This window comes from Dendrobates tinctorius, unplaced genomic scaffold, assembly GCF_039654945.1.
Source record: "Dendrobates tinctorius isolate UK_male_01 unplaced genomic scaffold, ASM3965494v1 ptg000060l, whole genome shotgun sequence".
Classification (NCBI taxonomy): domain Eukaryota; kingdom Metazoa; phylum Chordata; class Amphibia; order Anura; family Dendrobatidae; genus Dendrobates; species Dendrobates tinctorius.
The window spans coordinates 29,402,293-29,414,825 of NW_027361728.1; positions in this window are offsets into that span (position 1 = coordinate 29,402,293).

A 12,533-nucleotide genomic window follows, 5' to 3' on the forward strand; every position below is an offset into this window, starting at 1 on the left:
GGAATTCGGAGCTGTACCATTCAGCTGAGTGCTTCCCCTGCCCCAGACCCATAATAGTGTCCTCTGCTACCCTAACACGGTCAGGTTTGTCATAGATAAGTCCTAGGGCCTCAAAGAACCTATCTACCGACATCCGTTCAGGGGAAGTAGGGGGCAACGAGAAAGCCCAGGATTGGGGACACTCCCTAAGTAAGGAGATAATAATCCCCACCCGCTGAGTCTCATCCCCAGACGATCGGGGTCTAAGAGATAACCATAATTTACAACTCTCCTTGAATATGTGAAATTTATCTTTTTCACCAGAAAACGTGTCAGGAAGGTTAACTGAGGGTTCAGGAGAATGCAAGATAACATCTACAGAGTCACCTGGTGGACTAACAATATGAGAGGTGTTTCCCTGCATGGTCTTAATAGTTTCAGTCAGTTCTTTCTGTAAGTGGGTATGAGACATGACAAGGGACTGATGATTCACAGAAAAATCCTGAGCCATCGGCATCAAACTGGACACTTGATCTGCTAAGTTATGCAGCAGATCCATGACCAGAGGAAAAAAAAGTGCAAAATCCCATTTAAATGTACTGGTTAGTGATAATGTAGTGAAACCTCCACCAGGGGGAGCTGGTGAGGGAAGAGAGGTTACACACTAAGAGTAGCAAACACTGACCAATAGCACAGGTGTGACAGGTAACGAGAGAGAATGGTCAGACAAACCGAGTCAGAAACTAGCAGGAGCAGACGTACCAGAAGGTTCAGCAATACACGTAGTAAAAAAACCAAGCCGAGGGTCAGAAAGCCAAAACATGAGCACAGGGTCCAGAAATGTGAGGCGAAATACGTGGTCGGGGTACAAGCCAGGAAGTCAAATGCCAGAGAGGAAACATAGGAGCAGAGACGAATACCAAGAGGTGGGGTCAGGGATCAGGCCGGGTCATACACGTGGATACTAGTCAGAGGATCACCAAGGTACAAGGGTCAGAGGCTCTAAACTGGAAGTTTGAGCTATCACTAACACTGGTCAGCAGGCTGTGAGAGACTGAAATAGCCCAGCTAGCTCCAGAACGAGGCAGAGGAGCTTAACCCCCACATGACCAGTCCAGAGTGAAGAAAGCAGAAAATAAACTCCGGACTGGACCATGACATTTATATGCCCAAATCTTGCTGTCTCTCTGAGATTTGAAGTTACCTTTTAATACCAGTAATTTCATGTCCGTGATGCTGTGATCAGGGATGCCAAAATGTCTGGCTACAGGTAGATCTATTCTTTTTTCTTTTGTGTGGTGATGAGAATTCATCCTTGTTCTAAGCTTTTACCCTGTCTCTGTGGCACCCCTGAGGGTTCAGTCGCCACAGAGGTACTGCACCTCAACCAGAGGTGTGGTATCCCACTTCCCAGGTAAGATGGAGGCACCTGACAACTCTAACACCTGCACCCAACACACAGCCTATAGCAGCAGGGCACCCTGGATGTACCCTATTGGAGGAGGATCTCAACCCTGCCTGTGTAGTAAAGGGAGTTGGGAGGTGAGTGGAGCTTGTAGGTTCAGAGCAGGAGAGTTGAGTGTTAGTTAAGACAGTCTTCCCGTAGGGGAGGAAGTGGACAGACATGAGTGTGGAGCAGCTCCTGGTTAGAGGAGCTGCTGGAAAGAAAAGGACAGAAGGAAGCTCCCTGAAAAGGGAAGGGATCCTAGAGGCATAGCTCAGTGACCATACTGCCCGTGGGGCTCGTTCCATGCCTGCTGATTTTGGGTGGAGGGATCAGGTCGCAGTGGGGTACCGGCCCCCTAGCCTAGTAGAGATATCATCAGACTCAACTAGCAAGCCGGAGGTAAAGGCACCTATAGGTACCTTAGCCACAAGCCACAGTTATATTCTCCAGAAAGGCAGCCATAAGGGAGCATGGGAATGCAACCAGGATGTTACCCGACAAGGTCCGCCGCTGCTGGCCTGGGACACTGACTGTGAGGTGTTGGGAAGGATGAGTAGAAAAGCCAGCATAGTGAGACAGCCAGGAAAGGCACATACTGTAAGGAGTTCTGGAAAGGTGTTCCCCATCTGCCTAGAAGTTTGCTGGATCCCTCACCTGAAGGATGCAGCATCAAGTGGGCATATGCGCATCAGAACTGTAAAGCTTTGGAACTGCACCCAACTGTGTCCTCTGAATTCTTTCTGCAACACCTATTCAACACTGCTACATCTACCACCACCAAATATACATCCTCTACATCACAACTGCCCTGGGACTAAAGCTCTGCCTGTGAAGAGCTATTCCAACCCTGCTGCATCAGTCCCAGGGGACATACCCTACAGTGCTTGTTACCTCTGACCAGAAACCACAGGTGGCATCACAAGCACTTTATTATAAACTCTTTATTTTTCCCCTGTAAATATCCCCTTTTATTGGATGCCCAGGGCCATGGACTGGGTCACAGCTGCCGTGACACTGCCCCTTTAAGAAGCTGCCCGGTACCTAGTGTCCCCACTGCCTTGGTGGGAACTCCATCTCCCTTATATGCAGACTGTCAGTTGGACATTTGGCACATCTAATTAAGCACTCTACATTAGATGGGAAGCAGCTGAAAGTATCTGGGATTTGACATTTTACGGTCAGCTCCTCTTAAGCACCTCTATATTTGGATTGTAAGTGATGACTTGAGGCACTTGGTTGATGTCTTGATTAGTTTTGTAATGTAGTAGATGATTCCTTGATATTCTGGTGGCTCATGCAATCTGGTATTCAATTGTACTTGGATGGTAGCCCTTGTTCAAAAAGGTTTTTCTGAGGCCACCTGTCATGAGTTTATCGCTACTTAAAGGAGTTAGAAGACCACAGCATCTGATTTCTTGTACTCCTGCACTGATTAGAAGCACTTCTTCATATTAAACTGTGTAGGTTTCTTTTAACAGTGCATGGGTTAATCTGCTCAGTTAAGAGCTCTTGGAAGCTTTCCTGCAATAATGCTCTCAGTTGTTAACTATTAGCCACTCCCATCTCCTTTGTAATCTGGGACATGACAAGCACTCATTTCCAGAGTTAGCTTCATGCTGCATGGCTAGAAGATGGTGATTTGTGGTAGTTGTTTGGTGGATTTCTGAGGCTGTTGCTATGTTTTGGGTGTGTGCTAATCTCCTTTTCCTACTTTGATTTTTCCCCTTCCTCCAGTCCCCAGTGTTTGCCTCTGTTGTTTGTATGAGTATATTTGTATGATTGGTGTCTATATTACCTTGTTTGTCTTGTTGATGTATTATTATGGCACACTACTACTCCCTTCTTTCCTGGGTGGGGGAAGGGTACAGACTGAAGGCGGATTCAGGAGCTATGACAGGATACGTGGCCCTGGTGTCTTCACCATCAGAAGTAATCCAGGAAACAGGGCAAGCTAGGGCACTCCTAGCGTTTCCGACAGGGAAGGAGACCCTGGTCCAGGAATACCTGACAACAGACTCGTGACACCACCAAGGTGTTTGTCACTGTCCATGTGAGTTGGAACATATCTGATTGCATCTGATGTCTTGGCTGTACACAATAGAGTAATTTTGAAAGCTTGCAATTTGTTACCATCTTTTCAATTAGCCATTATAATGTATCAACCACTGAAGACTCTCAAATTTTAATATTTTGCTATCTACTGGCTAATATGGAATAAAGATGTACATTTTTCCTGTAGGAGAAATACTTAATTCTATGGAACAATTTCAAGCGTACCAATACTTTTGGCATGACTGTATATGCCCCACATCTGATGGAAGTGCGTCATCACAACCAGTAATACATCAGTAAGTGTTTCACATTTACCGTCTATACTCGAGTATAAGCCAACCCAAGTATAAGCCCTGAGGCACCTAACTTTGCCACGGAAAACTGGGTAAGCTTATTGACTCGAGTATAAGCCAGGTATGCATTGTCCCCTCATCCCTGTCCTGGTATGTGGTTCCCCTGTCCTGTATGTGACTCCCCCCATCCTGTCCTGAATGTGGCTCCCACAATCCTGTTCTGCTATGTGTGGCTACCCCCATCCTGTCCTGCTATGTGTGGTTCCCCCTGTCCTGCATGTGGCTTCCCCTGTCCTGGTATGTGGGTCTCCTGTCCTGTCCTGTATGTGGCTCCCCCATCCTGTCCTGTATTTGGCTCCCCCCATCCTGTCCTGATATGTGTGGCTCCCCCTGCCTTGTATTCCTCAGCTCCCCGTCCCATCATCCATGGCTCAGCCCCCGTTCCATCGTTTATGGCTCACCCCTGTCCCATCATGCAGGACTCGCCCCCACCATACTATTCACCTTCTTGGTGCTGTCGCTGGATTCATCCCTGCATCTTCCTTGTCCCGGGGCTGGCAGCTCATTCCTGTGCAGAGCGGTCACATGGTACCACTCATTAAGGTAATGAATATGTGCTCCATGCCTATGGGAGCTTAAACAAGGGAGTCCAGCGCTGAGATCTGATCTCCCGAGATTTTGATGCAGAGATATCCATCTGCGAATGCGCCTCCACCGTAGGCCATTTTCCTGGAGTCCATCGCACAGGAAACCATGGAACTGCCAGGGCTCTGGCCTTTCACAAAATGTCAGCAGAGCCCCAGCAGCACGGTACACAACTGCAGCAGCATCGGGCAGCACCGCCGGACATGCCCGCAGCGCCGGAAACCCCCATAGTACTGCCGGGCACCCCCAGTATCGCCGGACACCCCCTCATCCCAACCTGCGGCCTGCGGCAATGGTAACGGTAAGGTATATATGCATTATAAGATGCACCCCCACTTTCCCCCCAAATTTGGGGTGAAAAGTGCACCTTATAATCTGAAAAATACAGTAAGTTTCATCTTGGCCTCTTTTTGCAAGCTAAACATTCCCAGACCTTTTAAACGTTCCTCGTAAGACATACTTTGCAGTCTACTCACCATCCTGGTAGCTCTTCTCTGAATCCAGCTTTTCAATGTCATTTTTAAATTATGCTACCCCAAACTGGACACAGTGTTCCAGATGAGGCCTGACCAAGGAGTAGAGGGGGATAATTACTTCACTTGATCTAGACGCTATTCTTCTCTTAATCCATCCTAGAACTGTGTTTGCCGAAAAAAGACATTTGTCAATCCAGTTCAGCCTATATTCTGTCAGAATAAATCCCCAGATCTACATCCTTCTAAAGAACCTAATAACTATAAGATACAGTATTGTTACGCTCCAGGAAGACATCCAGGCCTCTCTTGAACCCCTCGACTGAATTTGCCATCACCATCTCCTCAGGCAAGGAATTCCAGATTCTCACTACCCTAAGAGTAAAGAATCCTCTTCTATGTTGGTGGAAATACCTTTCCTCCTCCAGAGGCCGAGAATGCCCCTTTGTGACCGTCACATTCTTTGTTATAAACAGATCCTCGGAGAGATATTTGTATTGTCCCCTTATATACTTATAAGTATATTCGCCCTTTTTTTAGACTAAAAAATCCTAATTTTGCTAATCTCTCTGAGTATTAACACCTACCAAAAGATCTACCGAGTTCAAAATGCCCCAAAAATTGTAAACTCTAACGAGAAAACACACAAAGCAAGTGTTTATGTGCAAAAGTACAAACAATTTTATTGAATAAAATACATATAGTCACAAATTCAATGAGCATATATAAGGTGGAAAACAACCAACCGCTCGACACAATGTGCACAGGGTGTAAATAGTTAAACATCTAGAGCTGGGTATAGCTTGGAGTAAGCTATTGGTAATAATAAAGTGCTTATGCATACACTTGCTCATACCTCAGATTAAGGATCAAAATGAACATACTCAAGTGTGCGAGCAAACGGGATAATATTCCCTATTGCAGTGCTGCCAGCAACTCACATGTAAATTAACCTATAAAACACCTCTATACCACACAATCTGTATCATCCCGAAGGAGATATACAGAAATAAGCTCTTAAGGATCAAATCTCTTACCCATGTGGAGACAGGTCAAGCGGTACTGGCAGACCCCGACGCGTTTCGCCCAGAGGCTTCCTCGGGGGGGGCTATGACATAGACATGTATTTTATTCAATAAAATTGTGTGTACTTTTGCACCTAAACACTTGCTTTGTGTGTTTTCTCGTTAGAGTTTACAATTTTTGGGGCATTTTGAACTCGGTAGATCTTTTGGTAGGTGTTATTTCAATATAGAGTTGCCTGACTACACATGTGTTTTTTACACTTAGTGTTATGATCATTTATAGGTATGAAATTTGGTGTTAAATCTCTCTGGGTATTGTAGTTTCCCTATCCCCATATTCATTTTGTTGCCCTCCTTTGTACTCGCTCTAGATCCATTATATCCTTCCTGAGAACCGGTGCCCCAAACTGTACACACTACTCCATGTAAACAGTACATGGAGAACAGTAAAAGGGGTCTGAATACTTTCTGTACCCACTGTACAGCTGTGGCACCGAATAGCTTACTATTGGGAGTGCTCCAGGTATTCAGGTTCCCGATGCAGCTTCTTCAGTAAGCGCTATAGCTTGCAGACTAAAGAGTGAGCCGATGATGTTCGCTTATCTCAAGTCTTGGATTCACCTATACCCACATTGCCTTTTGAATAAAAGTAAAATCATATATAAAATTATGAGGGACTACAAGTATTAAGTATTTGCCTTGCAGTGAGGAGACTCTAATTTCAGCATGGTTACTTGGCCATGGCTCAGAGAATAGGTAAGCTTCAATAAAGTGAGACAAATCAAAACTTTGGCAATAATATCCACAACCATCAAGCAGGTGATCTTTATTCTTAGTCACAATAGTGCACTCAATTTACTTTGTCATCTGTTGCCTATTTTGTTACTTGTTATTTTTAACGTTCATATTAAGTGACACTTTAGTACAATAAAATGCACATTATGAAAAATGTTTTTCTTCTACATGTGAATTTGATTTCTTCAGAGACTTCTACTTTACTTAACCCTTACCCAATAAATGGACATAACTATATGACTAGACAAGAAGCAGTTTATGCCATTCTGGAGTACAGTTATCTCCCAGGGATGGCACCGGCTCAGGAGTTGTGCACTTGCTTTATACAGCAGTAGCCTGCTATAATACTCAGCTAAAATCGTACTGCATGTGCTAGGATCAAAGTGAACACTAGTCCCAGTACATTAACCACTCACATGCTCCCTTCTTCAGCCCAAAGACATCACTAGAGTGCAACCACAGGGCGTCATCAGGGTAAGACTGGGCCATCAGAGAACCAGAGAATTCACCGGTGAGCCCAGGCACTGACACCTACTGGCATACAGGGTCAGCAGCTGCCTACGGACCACGCTGCTCCAGGGGCCCCCGAGCACATCACGCAGCTGCTATGGCACCCCCTGTGCCAGCGGAGCAACAGCAGGTGACAGGAAGCTGAAGCTTGTTCCCGCTGCTAAAGAGAAATGGGTATTCATGCTTCCCCATGCCCCAATGCTCCCATGCTCATGGAGAGGACTGAATATTCATTTCACTTTAATAGCGGGCAATGTTTGCCACAGGCTGCAGCTAACACTGCCCACTACCAGGGCCCACAGACCAGGGCCCCCGCTCCCCCTGGGGTCCCCAGCACATGCGGCCACTATGGGGCTCTAAGTCAAGGGGACCCAGCATCAGGGCCATTCCCCAGTGTGCGCCGCATTCAACTGTATCAGCATCAGATGCAGATACAGCCGAAAGCAATAAAGGAGGAGAGAATGTCAGATGATGCTCCCTCTCCCATCATTCCCCTCTGCCTCTGACACACTGCGGGTGTGCGATGACATCACTTCATCGCATACCTGCTGTGTGACGGGCAGACTGCAGCGCAGCTCCTGACATCGGAGCAGAGTTGCCGCCGGAATCAGCATGGAAGAGAGGAGGCGAGGTGAGCATTGTGCTTTTTTTATATACATATCAGTGAATCATGGTTGCATTATACCCTATGAGGTGGGCAGCATTATTCCCTATGAGGTGAGCTGCATTTTACCCTATGAGGGGGCAGCATTATTGCATATGGGCGAGCTGCATTACACCCTATGAGTGGGGCAGCATTATTCACTATGGGGGAACTACATTATACCCTATGAGAGGGAAAGCATTATTCCCTATGGGGAGCTGCATTAAACTTATGGGGGAGCTGCATTATACCCTATGAGGGGGGCAGCATTATATTCTAAGAGGGGGCAGCATTGTACCCTATGAGGGGGGGGCAGCATTATTTTTATTTTTTTGCACAGTTCACTCTACGGCAAAAGTGATAAGACCAATTTGTTTTTCGGGTCGGTACAATTACAGCAATTTATATTTTTTATGATTTGCTATTTTTACAGACCAAAAACAATATTGTACAAAAATGAATTTTTTTTACATCATCATATTCTTAGAGCTGTAACCTTTTTATTTTTTTTGGTCGAATGAGCCATATTAGGGCTTGGTTTTTGCAGGACATTTTGACATTTTCATTTACACCATTTTTTATTTGCATATGACTTTTTGATTGCTTTTTATTCACTTTTTTTGTGTCAGTATAATGAAAAAGTTACATTTTTTTCATGTTTTTTATTTTTTTTTACTGCATTTGCCAAACGGAATAAATAACATGCCAGTTTTATAGAGCGTGTTGCTCCATACGCATCAATACCAATCATGTGTACTTTTTTGTTTATTTTTGTTTTAGCACAAAATCTGCATTTTGAGTGGCAAAATGGATTTTAGTGCTGTGCACACTTCTTTTGTGTTTTTTTTATTTTTTCATGTTTTAATTTACTTTTTCACTACATGTATAATTTTTATATTGATCACTTGTCTCATACACTGCTGTACTCACCAACAGCAGTGTATGAGACTGCCAGTGTCTCACTGACTGTGCCTTTGAGACTCAGCTTATTGGTGGATCTCACAAGCTACTGTACCCTGGTGTCATCACATGACCTGAGCGTACATGGTAACCATTGGGACCCATAGTTCTCATTGCGGGACTCCGATGGTTATAAAGGGGGTCTTGTGATCTCTTTGTAACAACTTAAATACTGCTGTTAAAATTGACAGCAGTATTTAAGGGGTTAATTGCCCCAATCACTCGTAAAAATCGTCCGGGTCCATGTACAGCTGACATCTGCCAGAATTATACATTATGGATCCTATAGGTAGGTGTTAAAGCAAGGTGAAATGCTACGGGATTGACTAAACTGAGTATGCAACCCATATGCCCCAAAAAATGGAAACTTACCGGTCGATTCCTGACAACGATTTTTTACAGCAAATTCTGCTAACGGTAAATAGGTTACCCAGTTCTCCTGATTTTCAAATACAAAACACCTGAAAACTTGCACCATAGATTTGGCATTCGGTAACGCTGGGAAAGCGATAAAATGAGACATTTTACTGAATCTATCCACCATCACTAGTATTACTGTATTCCCTTCCGACGCGAGAAGATCCGTGATAAAATCAACCGACAAGTGAGTCCAAGGTCTACTGGGAATCTCCAACGGTTGGAGAGGCCCCGATGGGTGAGTATGAGAGGTCTTAAAATACGCACAGACACTGCAGGAGGCTACGTACTCCCAGACATTGTGATGAGAAGCTGGTCATCAAAAACACTGAGCAAGCAGCTCAGCGGTGGCTTTATTACACCAGGGTGTCCAGTCAACACTGAATTGCGATGTTCGCTAAGGACTCTAAGATGGAGATTAACAGGAATAGTTTACCAAGTGGACAGTCAGCAGGGGCGTCCCCCTGAGTGTCAACAACCTCTCTTTCCAGATCGGAGCATATAGAAGCCATAACCACCCCTTTTTGAAGAATAGGTACCGATTCACACTTATCTTCACACCCAGGAAAGCAATGAGATAAGACATCTGCCTTAATGTTTTTTTCCAGGCCTATATGTGACAAAAAAGTTAAACCTGGTAAAGAACAATGCCCATCTTGCTTGTCGAGGTCTTAGACGTTTCACCAATTCCAAATATACCAGATTCTTATGATCTGTGATTACCATAACTGTTAACAATGTTACACCAATGTCATAATTTTTCACAGAAGGTGACAGTTTTTTAGAAAAATAAGCACATGGTTGCCAATTAAAAGGAGACGCACCCGGTGGCAATACAGTCCCTACTCCCACCTCGCATCGACCTCAGTGGAAAAAGGCTGAGAGACGTCAGGCTGTATAAGGATCGGCGCAGAATAAAAACACCTCTTAAATGTATCAAATGCCTCCCTGGCAGGACTGGACCACTTGAAGAAGTCTGTCCACTTCCTGGTTATAACCATCAAAGATTTGGCTACTACCGAAAAGTTCTTTATGAATTTACGGTGAAACACAGAGGTGGCTCCCTATGTTTCTGGTGAAGACAGAGGTGAACCCAAATCACCAGAGACATGGCTGCCTCAGGTGAGTGAAGAGTCTCATACAGAGCTAAGGCATCATTCACCCTTACAGTGTATCCCTCACAGAACTGATTACGGAGTACGGGGTCATTCAACCTGTGGTCTGTGACTCACCTCTGGAACTCAGGGCAATAGTCCTCCACTGGCCGGTCTCCTTGCTGAAGTTGGAGCAGTGTGGAGTCAATTAAGGAGACGCGATCGGGGTCATCATATATAAGGCTCAGTGCCAGAAAAATCCCTCCACCATCTGAAATGACAGAGTCAGATGAGAAAGAAAATGCCCATGCTTGGGGGTCCCCCTGGAGGAGCGAGATTACTATCCCCACATGTTGCTTCTCTGTAACTGAGGAATCCAGACTTAATCTGAAGTTCAGTTTACAAGCCTCCCAGAACCCAGCAAACTTGTCATGCCTCCATAGAACCTGTCAGGCAAAGCGATCATGGGTTCAACTATAGTTTGCTGGGGAGATGGGAGTCCCACCAGATGTGTCAGGGTGCTGCAAAACTACCATGTATAAATCTGTCACCTTCAGACTGAGCTGCCACAGGTGCGTTGTCAGAGCAGTAATTGGATCCATAATGGATAAAAAAATGGTTATGGTCAGAGCAAATGTCACGACACAGCTGTCCGGAGACCAAGGACCAGTGGCTTCTTCCCTTTCCCTAACACTAGAGGGCACCCTAGCACTCCCTACTCCATGGGATACTTCTGAAGGTGAAGATGCCAGTGCCTCCACCCTTGACATATCTCTTGAGTTAGCCTCTCCATCTGTTCTCTTCCCGCACCCAGGGAAGAGGGGCACTACTGTGTACTGTAGTACACCAACAAGACAAACACGGCAACACAAACAAGGATTAACAGAAAACTCCAGGCATACAAAATATTAATCTCTATACAGCAATAAGTGAGGTTAAAATATAACTTTTAATATATGTAACTTAAAAGCTCCAAAACAATAATGTGATTGGAGGACAATACCCGTCTTGGCAGACAGCAGACAGCATTGAGAGTAGGAGGATCTATGTCTTGAGCTTTAGCACTATGGCACTTTGTAACAAGTTAGTCCCCTGAAGATTAACTTGGATGAAACGCGTTGGGACGCTCTTCTAAGGGAAAGTGCAGGGCATGTGCAATATAGGGTGAGCTGTGGACTGCCCTTGTAAGGGCAGGAGTCTGGGGATCAGATGATGGTTAGTTCTTGAGTGAATTGACAGGGTATTGTCCTCCCATCACTACCTCCCTGTGTGTATACAGAGTATCCCTGGAGACTCATGGCCATCTGCATAAACTGGTGAGATTGTTCCTGTTTTTATATCTCATCTTCTTGTATCTTGTGGCCATAAACCTTTTTGGTTTAGTCAGACAAAATATATATATGCAATTGGCTATGGCATTGTGTGCTAATTGTTAAATGCTGTATCCTTTATACAAACTGTTGCCTGACATGATATATTAGTGTGACGCCCGGGAGACCATAGAATACCCAGCACCGGATCAGTGGGGTCCTTGCTTCACCTCTGGGGAATGTCACGGGTGGCTTGACCCGGTGCTGTGGCCTCAGGCGATGCACAGTGCAAAAGGGGGTATTATGAGGGGACTTGAAGAGCACGGGCACTTACTTGTTCAGCAGCGGATTCTCTCAGCGGTAATGCTCCCGATCTTGGGTAGATGGCTACTGTCCAAATGAAAGTCTGAGACACTGGAAATGGTTAACCAGATTATTTCAACAAATAGGGGGTTACAATAAGTCCCGTCACCGGAGTCTGTATGGGAACTTTTGGGTTACTCTGGCCCTGCCGGGGCTTTTACCTCCTATGTTGCGCTGTTTCTGTGTGGCCCTGCTGCTGTGTGTGAACTGGCTGCCGGCCCAATCTGTCCTCTCCGGGTCTTGATTCAACGGGCAACTCGAGTCCTCTCCTTTTCTTACCCCCTCCGGAAGTACCGCTGAACTCTATATCTGTTGCTGCGTCTGACCCTAGTGAGGCTGGTATGGGCCTATATCTTTCTTTTATTGGTGGGTGGTCACCAGTGGGGATTGTGTGTTCTACCCCTTTTATCCGTCCGAAGTCCAATGGGTGTTTACTGAAGACCTGTTTATATTCCGTCACTAGCCTATACACCCCTTGTTTTTGATGGGTAGGGGTTGAATTTGTGTCCACATGCAGCTGTTGGCAC